We start from the raw sequence: 14,554 nt of genomic DNA, 5'->3' as shown, positions 1-14,554 counted from the left end.
ATATGTGGTATTTTTACATTCAACAGAAATTGTGGGACAAATTTTGGTGCCATTTTTACCCATTTCCCAGTATGAAAATGTAAAATTTGGGGTTAACACACAATCTAAAAAATGTGGTAAAAATGTAAATTATTTTATTTTTTCAATGCCCAATGGTATAAAATTTTGTGACAAACCTGTGGTGTCAATATGATCATTGCACCACTAGATGAATTCATTGAGCGGTTTAATTTGTAAAATTGGGTCACTTATGGGAGGTTCTGCTCTTCTGGCAACTCCGCGGCTCTGCCAATGTGACATGGCACCCTCAAACCAGTGCAGCTAAACCTGCACAGTAATATGGCGCTCCTTCCCTTCTGAGTTTTGCACTGTGCGTCAACTCTCAGGAGAAATTGGCCAACAAATTTTGGGGTCAAATTTCTCTTATTACCTTTGTGAAAATACAAAATTTGGCGCTGAAAAACATTTTATGTGAAAAATGTAATTTTTTTATTTTCACTGCTCAACATTATAAACTTCTCAAGCACTGAGGTTTCTAGGTGCTCAATATACATCTAGATACGTTCCCTGAGTGGTCTAATTTCCAAAATGGTGTCACTTGTGGGGGGTTTCCATGGTTTAGGCACGTCAGGGGCTCTCCAAACACGACATGGCGTCCGCTAATTATGCCAGCAATTTTTACATTCAAAAAGTCAAATGGCGCTTTTCCCATCTGAGCCCTGCCTTGCACCACAACTCTTCTGCATTGTGCAGTTTGTCACCTATTCAGATTAGCTTCAGTACAACCTGTTGTCGCCTGGCTGAGGCAGTGCTGCAGTGCTTCCAGCCTCTGACTGATGTGTTGATTTCAGAGATGAAGGATGAAGAGAAGGAGGAGGTGCAGGAGCTGTAGACTGTGGGGGTAACCCTGATTGATGTAAGGCCAGCAATCCTCAGCGTGGGGAGGACGTGTTCCATCCTAAGGTCCGACTGGGTCCCGGCTTTCACTATGTTAACCCAGTGTGCCGTCAGTGATATGTACCGTCCCTGCCCACAAGCACTTGTCCATGTGTCCGTGGTTAGGTAGACTTTCCCTGTAACAGCATTGTTGAGGGCACGGGTAATGTTGTGGGACACATGCTGGTGTAATGCCAGTACGGCACACCGGAGAAATAGTGGCGACTGGTGACCGAGTACCTTGGGACAGCCACGGCCATCAGGTTGCGGAAAGCTTCCATCTCAACGAGCCTAAAAGGCAACATTTTGAGTGCAAGCAGAAGAGAAATGTTACAATATAGGACTGTGGCCTGTGGGGCATTGGCTGGGTATTTCCGCTTGCGTTTCAAAGACTTGGGTATAGACAACTGAAGGCTGTGCTGGGACAACGACATCAACGGGCTTGATGATGGTGCTGCTTGACTGTGGGCAACAACAGGTGCAGGGCTAGAGGCATCTTCACATGCACGGTGGACTGGGGATTGGCTTCCATGCAAAACAGTGGAAGAAGCAGTGGTGTCACCTGCAGACAGTGTTCCTGGAGCCTGGGGTTCGGCCCACAAAGTCGGGTGCTTTGCTGCCATGTGCCTGATCATGCTGGTGGTGGTCAAGCTGGTTGTTTTGCTACCTCTGCTGATATGGACATGGCAGGGGCTGCAAATGGCCTGTTTGGGGTTATTGGCAGAGTCTTTAAAAAAGAGGAAGGAGGATCAGGGTGAGGAATATCCAAGCCACACTCACGGCTACTCAGACTTGACCATGTGGAAGACATGGTGGTGGTGGTGGCTAAGTGACTGGAAGCATTATCCGCTATCCAACCAACAACCGTTTCACACTGCTCTGGCTTCAATAGTGGTGTGCTGCGATCCCCTAGAAAATGGGACAGGAAGGTTGAGCGAGAAGATGTGGGTCTTTGTTGTGGCCCACTTTCACCTTGGCCACAGCCTCATCCTCTGCATGCACCATCAGCATCACATCCACTTCCTCGTCCCTTGCCTTGCCCATTTTAAATGGACTACTGCACTATTTGAAAAGCTCAACACAAATGGATTTATTTGGAGCTAAATGATTTCTGATCAGTATGCCTGCAAAGCTACTATTTTTCAAACACAAACACCAGGCCTCAGCCTGACATAACAGACTGTCTTAAATTTTTTTTGGGGGGGGGGTTGTACAATTTTTTTAAATGCAAAATAGTGCTGTATATAAGTAGAGTAGCAGACACCAAAACAGTGGAAAACCGGCCTAAAATGCCCAAACTTGGATCACCCAGATATATGAGGCTTGTCACGGAAATACAACACTGCCAAATATGTGGCCTGTATTTTTTAAATGCAAAATAGTGCTGTATATAAGTAGAGTAACAAACAGCAAAAACAGTTGAAAACCGGCCTAAAATGCCCAAACTTTGAGCACGCAGATATGAGGCCTGTCATGGAAATACCACACTGCCAAATATTGGGCCTGTATTTTTTAAATGCAAAATAGTGCTGTAAATAAGTAGAGTCACAGACAGCAAAAACAGTGGAAAACCAGCCTAAAATGCCCAAACTTGGAGCACGCAGATATATGAGGCCGGTCACGGAAATACCACACTGCTAAATATGTGGCCTGTATTTTTTAAATGCAAAATAGTGCTGTAAATAAGTAGAGTCACAGACAGCAAAAACAGTGGAAAACCGGCCTGAAATGCCCAAACTTGGAGCACGCAGATATATGAGGCCTTTTTTGTTTTTTGGTGAATTTAAAACCACCCCCCAAAAAAGAGTGGCACAAGGCTACCACACAGAACTATGCTACTGCGGAAATTTGATTTTTCAAAAACAGATACACCAGGACTCAGTCTGACTTAACAGACTGTATTAATGTGTTTTTTTGCTTTTTGGTGAGTGTAAACAAAACATTTTTTACCAAGGCTAGCACACAGAACTATGCTACGTATGCCTGTGGAAATACGGCTTTTCAAAAACAGATACACAAGGACTCAGCCTGACATAAGAGACTGTATTAATTTTGGGGGCTTTTGGATGAATTTAAAAATTAAAAAAAAACAGTGGCACAAGGCTAGCACACACAACTATGCTACGTATGCCTGACAAACTATGATTTTTAAACAGGCATCAGTCTGACAGAACAGACTGTATTTTTTTTGGGGGGGGGGGGTAATTTTTTGGAAAAGAGAAAAAATATGAAAACTGCAACTAGGTATATAGTAAATAAGCAGCAGCAGACAGTTATGGAGCTTTGGGAGGGATGCAGTGGGAGCTATGTACGCACATACAGTGCCTGCAGGCCTTGCACTGATGTGGATATGCTGTGCACTGCCTACCTAGTGCTGCAATCTCGGGACCCACAAATTAGCCCTAAAAAGGACTGTTGGTTTCTCAGGAGTTGTGGATTTAACAGTTGCAGACCTACACTAACTATTAAAACCACGATTCTGACCCTATCTCTGCAGCAGCTCTCCCTAAACTTGCTGAATCCAGAGCTGAATGCGGCGAGCAGGGCGGCACCAGGTCTCTTATACTCGTGATGATACTGTGCGGCCAAGCCAATCACTGCACTACCACAACAAAGATGGCTGCAGCGTTTCAAAGCCTGACCGACAATCCCTGCAGTGTGATTGGGTCTCTAAAGACCGCCAAAAATGCTGGGTGGAGATACCAGTTCCCGCCGAGTAATCCCGGAAATGCTCGGTGCTCAGCGAGTACACAGAGTACACTGATACTCGGGCAAGTAACTATTAGTAGGGAGCATGTTCGCTCATCACTAATGCCAATTGTTGCCTTTCAGGGGTCTATGGAAGACCCTCCTTATAGTGCAAAGCTAGGAAAAAGCTATCTGCAAAGCCTTTATGAGTGTAGAAGTACATCAACCACTGCAGTATATCAGCTACAAGTGTTGCCTGCCTTCTCCCTTTGGTCACCTTTCTGTCTGTTGCGGTCCTGTCAATGCCCCACCTCGGAACTGCTGGCCTCACTCTGCATGCCAGATTCCCAGGTTGGGTCAGTGACTTTGTCATCCACCACTTCAACTTCCACCACCGCTTTCTGGTCATAATGAATTGAATGACTTAACAACAACCTGACTTATTTCTTGTGCAACTGTGTCTCATCATCATCGTCCTCCATTTTACCTCATATTTGCCATTCCCCACCATCATGTTATTGTGGCCATGGCTGCTCTAAGTTTTGATCATAACTAAACAGCATCTCCTCCTTTCCCCTCTTGGGGAACGCAGAGTGAGAGGCAACAACCAAAAAATTATGCTGTGAAAAGCTCATCGAAGTGTCCTAGTGTGGGATCACTAGTCTCCTGAGACTCAACATGGTGGGAGGACGGAGGATCAGGGTGAGAATTAAGTGATCCAGACTGTTGGCTAGTGAGACTGAACCTTGTGGAGTATTGGGTGGTGCTGCCAAGCATGCTGGAAGCATTATCTTCTATCTGACCAACCACCTGTTCGCACTGCTCGGGCATAAAAAGTAGTGTACCATGCCTCCCTGTAAAGTTAAAAAAGGGGTTTCATACCATGTTAGCCAGTTGAAAAAATAATGCTTTCAGTGTGAAAAATAAGATAATCTTGTGGTTATGATACCTTTTAGTAGCTAACTAAAATAAAATAGATGATGTTACAAAGAAAGGACTTCTTTTAGGTCCCTTCCTCAGGCACGGTATAACAAAGTTTCTGAAGAAACACAAATATATGCACAAACAGATCTTGTTTTCCACACTGAGAGCATTATACCTGCAAACTATGTGTCATGAATGGGTGTTTATTGTGCTCGAGCAACAGGCGTAGTTACACCTGCCCCACATCTTCGGCGTCTGCGTGCACCATCATCAGCACTTCCACTTCCTCGTCCCTTACCACACGCTTTACGCATTTTATAATTGTTAAGTTTCCTGAAACCAGCTGATCTTTAACAAATTAAAAATTCATTAACTGCAGCAGTCAAAGCATTTTTTTTGGAGTTTAATACCACCATTATATACCACAAATCACGTAATACGCTATGGATGAGTAATTGAATCCACAATTTTTTTCAACGCTTTTTGAGTGTTATATGTGTATATATATATATATATATATATATATATATATATATATATATATATATATATACCATCGAAATGTACCACAGAGCACGTAATACTATATGGATGAATAATTTAATCCAGAAAAATTGTTCAACGCTTTCTGGTAGTGTTATATACCACTACAATGTACCACAGACCACGTAATACTCTATGGGTGGGTAATTGAATTTAGCAATGGACTGTGAAGCACTCAGCTCTGCATAGAGACTTTATTCTACGACTCTCCCTGCTCCTGCTCCTCCTAAATGCAGAATGTATTTGGTACAAACAGCCAATCACAAGATAATCTCTTAGGAGGGCTGTTCGTAAGATGGTTCAGAATCAGTGCCAGTATCAACACTAGTGGACTTGGATTTGTTCCTGTCCCTGAGCTGTGTAATGGCATTAGTGTGCTGAGCGTGGCGGCGCCTGTCCTTTTTATAACCCCTGATGATGCAACACTGCCAGCCAATCACAGTAATGCCACTACCAAGATGGCTAGAGCATTACAGTGACTGGCAGGCAATCGCTGCATGCTTATTGGCTAGGTAACATGTGCCAAACAAGCCAGGTTGGAGTCCGTGCATGGACACTAGTTGTTCGTTATGTACCCCAAACTTTACCGTTCGGGTTTACCCATCCCTAACAGGGACCTTTTGTGTTCACCGGTTTGTCTCTTCTAACTTGTACGTAACCCATGTGAGTGTGCTTATAAAGTAACATTACTATTACTATTTATTTAGTTACTACAGGGTATTTGCTCAGTTTGTTTTCATCTTAGGGTACCGTCACACAGTGCAATTTTGATCGCTACGATTCGTGACGTTCGAGCGATATAGTTACGATATCGCAGTGTCTGACATGCTCCTGCGATCAGGGACCCCGCTGAGAATCATACGTCGTAGCAGATCGTTTGAAACTTTCTTTCGTCGTCTACTGTCCCGCTGTGGCGGCATGATCGCATGGTGTAACAAAGGTGTGCACGATATTGTATACGATGTAATGGGTGGAGGAGCTGGCTACGTAGGAGCGCCAAATTCTCCACCTCCCGTGTGCTGATTGGGCGGTACAATACTGTGCGCTCATTCGACAGACAAAGGACTATTGTTCCCGGCGGATAAAACCGGAGCTGTCGAGCGCTCTATTCTTTTCTCTCTGGAGCGCGTGCAGGAAACAGACCTCCTAAATTCGCTGGATTCCCTGGACTTTTATAACTACTATAACTACAGACTTTTACCGCAAGAGGTATGTATGACGCTACAGCGTAGCAGATGTTGCGCTTCAACGGGGATAAACGCTGGAGCGTGGTCGATTGTTCCTTTATGGAGAGTAGGGTAGGCCAGAGAGCCTCAGGTACACAGCTGTAGCGTGGCCCAATTAATTAATCTTTTTACAGATCGAGCTGTAGCATGGTTGACTGCCCCGTTTATGCCAGTAGTAACATATATAGTTATTAGATCAATGGTCAAAACATTGTTTTGTAAGCACGTGTATTTATTGTACGTTTGTTTTCTTTTTAGGATGTATGCTCACTTCCGATGAGAGTTCTGTCGTTGCTGCTGCCCTGTTGTTTGAGGCAGCACGTCTCCAAGAGGAGAGACGTCCTAAACTAAAACGTCGCATGTGGACCCGGAGCTGGCTGCAGAAAAGATCCACATTGTCACACATGGGTCTCATAAGAGAGTTACGTGATAATAACCCTCATGATTTCCGAAACTACCTTAGGATGTCAGAGGAATCCTTCAAGATAATACTGTCTGCTGTTACGCCACTCATACAAAGGCGTGATACGCCGATGCGTGCAGCCGTGCCCGTGGATGAAAGGTTAGCGGTGACACTGCGGTTCCTGGCTACAGGAAGGTCTCTTCAGGATTTGCAGTTTTCCGCAGCTGTTTCCAGACCTTTCCTCAGCGTTGTGATTCCGGAGACATGCGAGGCCATTGTGCAGAGCTTAAGGCAATATATCGAGGTACTAATATTTTTTTTGGGCTGCTGTGTTATGTCGATATATTATACTAGCTATTTAACCCGTTCTACGCTTTGGTGGTGTGCATTTCTATTGGTATATGTTCTCCATCCTATCATGTGCTGCTCCCATCCTGCGCCCCCATTCTGACATGTGCTGCTGCGATCCTGCGCCATCCTGCGCCTCCATTCTGACATGTGCTGCTACCATTTTGCGGCTCCATTCTGATATGTGCTGCTCCAAACCTGCGCCACCCGTCTTTTATTTGCTGCTCCCAACATTATTTTATTGATTATATTATATTATTCTATATATTGTTTAGCACCCCCTCTCAGTCAGTGAAGCCATCTGATAAAATGGCTGCCTGCATACTCAGGGTTGTTGACTTTGTTATACTAATCCATACTGCGCGTCAATCACTCTAGGATGTCCACATGAGGGTGTATGTGCACAACAATATATTTGACCTAATTTGTACATGTTTCCTTCTCATCTTGCAGTTTCCCAAGACGGCGGATGACTGGAAGAGGATTGCTTCCGATTTTGAGCAGCTGTGGCAGTTTCCAAACTGCGGTGGTGCATTAGATGGAAAGCATGTGCGCATCACGCAACCAGCCAACTCTGGATCCTTTTTTTTCAACTACAAAGGATATTTCAGTGTGATCCTCATGGCCCTTGTCAATGCGAACTATGAGTTCGTCGATGTGGATGTTGGCATGAATGGTCGAGTCTCCGACGGTGGTGTTTTTGAACACACTTCATTTGGGGAAAGCTTGAGGAACAATCAACTGCAGTTGCCACTAAATGAAGACACAAAAGCAAACCTCAATTTTGTTTTCATCGCAGATGAAGCTTTCCCTCTTCATCCACATCTGCTGAAGCCATTTGCGCAGCGAACACTCACAGTGGAGCGCAGAATCTATAATTACCGGTTGTCTAGGGCCCGTCGTGTGGTTGAAAATGCCTTTGGGATTATGGCAAATCGGTTTAGAGTGTTCCACACAGCTATCAACTTGAAGCTGCCGTCTATAGACTTTGTGGTTTTGGCATGCTGTGTGCTCCATAATTTCCTGAGACGTCATGATACCAGCTCCTATTCTCCTCCTTCATTTATTGATGCAGTGGACCCAAGAACCGGAGATATTGTGCCCGGGGAATGGCGTACACAACCTGAAAATTTAACAGCTCTTCAAGCACTGGGATCTGGCAGACAGGCAGACGATGCAAGGGACTGTCGAGAAAAATACTGTCAGTACTTTAATGGTTCTGGAGCTGTACCCTGGCAGGATCACGCCGTATAACAAAAATTTTTCTTTTTGGTTTGCCGTTTACTCAACAATATGTATGTTATGCTTTCGTGTCCACAATGTAATTTTTGCGAGTAGGTCACTGTCTTTTGTGTAATAAAATTAAATTGTATTTTTTACTCCCGTTATTCTTGGTTGTTCATTTTAGATAAAGTGGTTAACTCATATGACGTCCTATGCCGTCAAGGTGTCCTGTGACTCATTAATACTCATTGACGGGATAGTACGTTATAGCGATCGGTCTATATTGCATTCCAAAGTCAAATGGCGACTTCCTTCCATTCCAAGGTCTGTCATGCACCCAAACAATGGTGTACCCACACAGAATCGTATTTTCAATCATATAAACCTCTCGAAATGACTTTAAATGAGATGAGATGCCTAAAAAATGGTGTTGTAAACCCTTATAGCTCCATAAACATTAAAGAATGCGAATATTTTTTTTTTGTAACAATTTCTTTGTATTTAACAATTAACCTACAAAATATTACATAACAAAAAACAAAAAAAATAAATTTATCTCCTTCCACGGCCCAACAGGTGTCGCAGCGTCACGCCCTGCTGCTCTACTTGAGCCTGGAGGAGCGCTGCTGACTGCTGCAGGAGCGCTGCTGTCCGCTCCAGGCGCAGTTGTCTCGCCAGGAGCTCTCTCACGCTGGGCGGTTCTGTGGATAGAAGAGGTTGGAGAACAGACGGTGATTCCGCTGAAAATACATCTCGACCTCTGGGGCAGGACCAAATTGAGTGTGTTGTAATTTTCAATTTGGTCCGGGCCCACAGGGTGATGTTTTTTTTAAATAAATTTTACAGTTTTAGTTGTCAATTGTGACATCCCGCAGATAACCACTCGTATTATCTTAATACTTACGGAGAAGGGACGCCGGTTCTTCATTGCCAGAACCAGAGCTGCTTACTTGCCATCCCTGAGATCTGGCCACTGCTGCAGCAGCTAAAAGGAAATAATAACAGATCTGGTTAACTATGGAACACGCCGTTGGGAAGCGCTCGCTGTTTTGGTCACTTACGTATGGTAGCTTCTGGGGAGAAGGCCACCGACCCGGGGGAGGAAGATGAGTGGCGGAAGGGAGGTGTTGAGGGTGGTGTTGGGGTGCGAGGCCGCCTGGTCTCCAAAGATGTTGGAGGCGTGGTAGGGCGCCTGCTCCTTAATGCGCCTATAATGTATACAATATTTCCGCTACTCTCTTATGTCACCTATGCAGTAATAAAATAGCAATGAATGATGGTACACTTACGTGAGGTCCCGGGCTGTGGGCTGCCGCTGGTGGCGGACGAAGGAGAGCTGGTCTCAATGGCAGGTACCTGTTGCCGACGCCTTCTCTCTACACATAAATGAAAAAAACCCAATGGTTAGACATTCCTATACTGTATGTTCAAAACCAAGTGCAGAGCAAAGGGAATCATTGCAACCAATACGGATCCTTTAATTTGTCCAAAAATTTTAAGGGAATGAACGGTGTGTTCAGATCGGGTTTTGCAGCAGCATTTGGACAAGTTGTTACAGAGAAGCTTGTCTTTTATATGTGTAGTACAGTTTGTGCTCCATATTGTGTGCTCCGTACGATGTGTACGTCGTACTGTGTGCGTCACGGTGTGTACGTCGTAGTGTGTGCGGCGCTGTGTGTGCTCCGTATTGTGATTGTGTGCGGCACGGTGTGTATGCCGTAGTACTAGAAGCGCATCACGGCTGCGCGCGTCTACTGATTACCTGCCTTTATTTCCCCTCCTGGCAGTGCACGCAGGATAATGTATACAATATTTACGCTACACTAGTAATGTCACCTATGCTGTAATTCGATTAATATGAGTGATGGTACACTTACGTGAGGTCCCGGGCTGTGGGCTGCTGCTGTTGGTGGACGAAGGAGATCTGGCGGCAATGGCAGGTGTGTTTTGCCGGCGCCTTCTCTCTACACATAAATGAAAGAAATGCAATGTTTTTAAAACAAAGAACAGGGATTCCAGAGCCCAAAAAAAAAAAAAAAATTGCGCGCAGGGTTGCCAACCTCCTCCTAAAAGCGTGCATCGCCCAATTCCCCCATACTGGTACTTGCCTCGCCTTGTCTCCGCACGCAACTCAGCCAGAAGGTGTGGATTTTTGTGGCGGAGGTCGGCCCATTTCTTCCGCAGCTGCTGCGCACTGCGGCGGACGCCAAACCTCCTATCCAGCATTTGCACAATGCGACGCAGCACCTCCTGCTTGTGTAGGTTCGGGTGGGCTGGGCGAGTCTCCTGGCACTCATAACCCAGGGCATCCATGTGATGGACAAAAACCGGAGCTCGGTCTGCCCCAGAGGTGCAGATCTTTGTCTTCCAGCCATTTTAGTTGAAAAGACGCTATAAAGCACCGCCTAACCACGCCCAGAGGAGGTCCTTAACTATGCAGTTCTCCCGCGCGATCCGCATCGCTATAGCGTTGCCGTTTATGGACAGCGTCACATTTGTGATGGCTGAGCGGTACGGAAGGAACGCACATAGTAAATGCCGTTCGAAGGATGTAGATATAACGCTGTAGCGGCATGTAATGTGCGCTCGTGGTATATGACGGCGTGATGACGTTACAGCGTTCCTGCGTGCCTGCGCTACCTTGCTTTGCTTCCCTGACATCCTGAAAATGGCTGCCAGGCGACGTGATCCTCCTATGGGCATCCCAGAGCTAATGTTCCTGATTAGCACTATGGATGGGATGCAGTACGAAACCACAGGGCTGGTGCTGCACCGTAACCAGCACAAGGATGAAGTGGTGCGTGTGGTGTCTGAGGGCCTCATGAAGCAGTTTGGGATAACTCGCAGTAAGGCCCAGATTGTTAAAAAATGGGGCGATCTGAAGTCCAAAAGCCCAGCGCGCCTGCAGGAGCTTCGCCGCGAGATCCGCAGAGGTGAGTACCCAGGTACCCTTAAGTATTGCACGCCGAAGGGTTAATTAGGTGTGTATGTGGTGTGTATGTGGCACAGCTATGGGGCAGTTGGAACCTTGCAGAGCCACTATGTGGCACAGCTATGGGGCAGTTGGAACGTTGCAGAGCCACTATGTGGCACAGCTATGGGGCAGTTGGAACGTTGCAGAGCCACTATGTGGCACAGCTATGGGGCAGTTGGAACGTTGCAGAGCCACTTTGTGGCCCAGCTATGGGGCAGTATAAACGGTGCAGAGCACTATGTGGCACAGCTATGGGGCAGTATGAACGGTGCAGAGCACTATGTGGCACAGCTATCTGCTGACTGACCTTTTTTTTTCCTTCACAGACGCAAAGAGACATCGCCGCCGCCACGAGGCATCCCACACCGCCTCTGCTGTCCCAGTGCCCTCCGGGTCAACTGTCCCAGTGCCCTCCGGGTCAACTGTACCAGTGCCCTCCGGGTCAACGCCTCCAGATCCTAGTAGGTTCCCACAATAATGTGATTTGGATTTGGTTGCAGGTCCCCTCTTCACCCCCCCCCCCACCCCACCCCGCAGCCAGTGTTGCCATATATGCTGACAGACCTTTTTTTTTCCTTCACAGAGGCAAATACACAGCGCCGCCGCCACGAGGCATCACACACCGCCTCTGCTGTACCAGTGTCCTCATGTTCAACGCCTCCAGATCCTAGTAGGTTCCCACAATAATGTGATTTGGATTTGGTTGCAGGTCCCCTCTTCACCCCCCCCCCCCACCCCGCAGCCAGTGTTGCCATATATGCTGACAGAACTTTTTTTTGTCCTTCACAGAGGCAAAGACACAGCGCCGACGCCGACAGCACGATACATTCGACACAGACTCCGACTCAGAAACCAAAGTGCCCTCCGTGTCAATGCCACCACACCCTAGTAGGTTCCCACAATAATGTTATTTTGATTTGGTTGCAGGTATGCCCCCCCCCCTCGCAGCCATTGTTGCCATGGGCAGCACGGTGGCACAGTGGTTAGCACAGCAGCCTTGCAGCGCTGGGGTCCTGGGTTATAATCCCACCCTGAACAACATCTGCAAAGAGTATTTATGTTCTCTCCGTTTTTGCATGGGTTTCCTCCGGGCATTCCGGTTTCCTCCCACATTTCAAAGACATACTGATAGGGAATTTAGATTGTGAGCCCCATCAGGGACAGCGATGATAATGTGTGCAAAACTGTTAAGTGCTGCGGAATATGTTAGCGCTATATAAAAATAAAGATTATTTATTTATGAATGCTGACAGCACCTTTTTTTTTCAATTCAAAGAGGCAAAGACACAGCGCCGCCACCACGAGGCATCCCAGTCAGCGCAGTACTGGCCCCCTGATGCTCTTCCGGGCTTCTCTCCTTCGGAGAATATGTCCCCAGACGAGGTCTTGCCACGTAAGTTTTTCCAACACGCTTAAGATTGTCACTCACTGCCTCTCTCTATGTAACCCTGTACAGCAAGGGCCGTTTCAGAGCCTTCCGCAGCCTCAGATGTTTCATTCATCCTAAACGCTATTATGGGGATGTGATCACAGCCCACTATCGGGATAATACTGTGGTATTAATGTTAGGTTTTTATGCTTTCTCACCAACAGCAGCCGGCAGTGTGACCATCCTCGATCTAAAAGCCAGGATTGAAAGGCTGTGCGAGACTCTGGCGCAGATTCAGGAGCAGCAGAATGTGGCAATCGGAGAGTTGCAGAAGATTAGGGACATGTGCCAACAGTTGGAGGCGGGACAATAATAAATACTATTCCCGGTTTGTAAATGTTATGTTGTTAAATAAAAAAAATATAGTTAAACTTTGATTCAATTTTTTTTTTTTTTTTTTGGTTAAATGTACATTACTTTGTTACGTGAATTTCTGCCCTCATACAGTGCTGTGGACCCATTTTGTCTCTGTGATCGAGACACACCAATCAAGCAGTCGAGATTGAATTTCAAGGAAAAGGTTTTATTAAACACATTATGTTAACAAGACACTAAAAAAAAAAATAATGTAAAAAAAATAATAAAATCACAAATCGTGATACGCCGAATCTTCAGTTTGATAACTTTGGTGCCTGATGGGCGAAGCCATGTGAGAAGGTATTGGCGTGTAGGAGTTAGGGGGTGGGTGGCCGAAGTGGGAAACAGGGACATTGTGGCGCATTGGTGTCTGAGACTGTGACCAACCATTATAATATGAGGGCTCTGTCCGCTGCATTGGCCACAAATTCAGTTGTCGAGCTGTCCTGTGCACAGTCCTGTGTACTGTCCTGTGCACTGTCCTCCTGGGGAGAATAAAAAATGAAGTTATTAACCCGGAAACAAAAAGTCTTAACACCCTAACCGCATCCAAACTTTATATTTGTATTCATGCAAGAAATGTTGTAATAGATTTTTAGCTTAGTAAAATTAATAAACATTCCCATTTATTTATTACTTTGAACTACACTGTTCTGACTGCTAGGGGAACCTGATGAATATTTTATTGTCGAAATACTCTCACCAAGAATCCTTATCTGCCGGTTGAAAGCGATACTATTTTCTATATTGCTTAGATGGTATGGTTTATAAAGGTCGCCATTTGATACAAATGAAGGTCGCCATATAATACTTTACTGCGACAGGGTTACTTATGTGTACATGATTTTGTAATAACTTGTAATTGATGGGATAATCAGAAGTATAAAACATAAAATGCAGATAAATTATATGTAATTATAGGACACATTGGTGAACCAGTAGTGCAAAGAGGTACTTACTTGTTGCCCTTGTGAGTCCTGCTCGACGAGCTTCTCCGATGCAGTTTGTTCCACAGGTGCCAACAATCGAAAACACGTGGATGTCCGTGGCACCTCTTGGTCCCTAAGAAAATTCATATGTTCAAAGTACCAAAGCTTAGGCACGTAAACCTCTTCAGTGGAAGCTCCGGACTTTGTAGTGTGAAGGACCTTGTTAAGCTCCTTCCTCCACACCGTGCGTAGCGCCTGAATTTTCTTCTTTATAACCGCTTCGGTTGCTTGCTCTTCTGGTGCATGGAGATTGTACAAGTCAATGAGCTTTGAATAACCCTCCTTCCTCTTTTCCCTGTTGCAATACTCTGGAGATTTAATCTTCCAGAGGCAGGGAAAAGACTGGTAGATTTCTATGAAATCCCTGATAAATTCTACGCGATTTGACATCTGAAAAATAATTAAAAATAAAAGTTACGTGTTTAACAAAGAGTCCTTTAAACACTACTTTTACCAGTGTACCACCCGCTTCACAACAGCAGCCACACAAAGCGCTCATGTCGATCATACATT

At 45.5% G+C, this 14,554-nt stretch overlaps 1 long non-coding RNA gene across 1 annotated transcript; it reads left to right on the top strand.

Moving 5' to 3' along the window:
- The first annotated feature begins 12,058 nt into the window (after positions 1-12,058).
- Positions 12,059-13,017, top strand: LOC138649360 (uncharacterized). The gene is made up of 3 exons (XR_011315295.1): positions 12,059-12,154; positions 12,543-12,659; positions 12,863-13,017. It is a non-coding gene; the product is annotated as an uncharacterized lncRNA (long non-coding RNA).
- The last annotated feature ends 1,537 nt before the right edge of the window (positions 13,018-14,554 follow it).

The sequence above is a fragment of the Ranitomeya imitator genome, chromosome 9 (genome assembly GCF_032444005.1).
Source record: "Ranitomeya imitator isolate aRanImi1 chromosome 9, aRanImi1.pri, whole genome shotgun sequence".
Lineage (NCBI taxonomy): Eukaryota > Metazoa > Chordata > Amphibia > Anura > Dendrobatidae > Ranitomeya > Ranitomeya imitator.
This window is presented reverse-complemented; position numbering and strand designations above follow the sequence as displayed.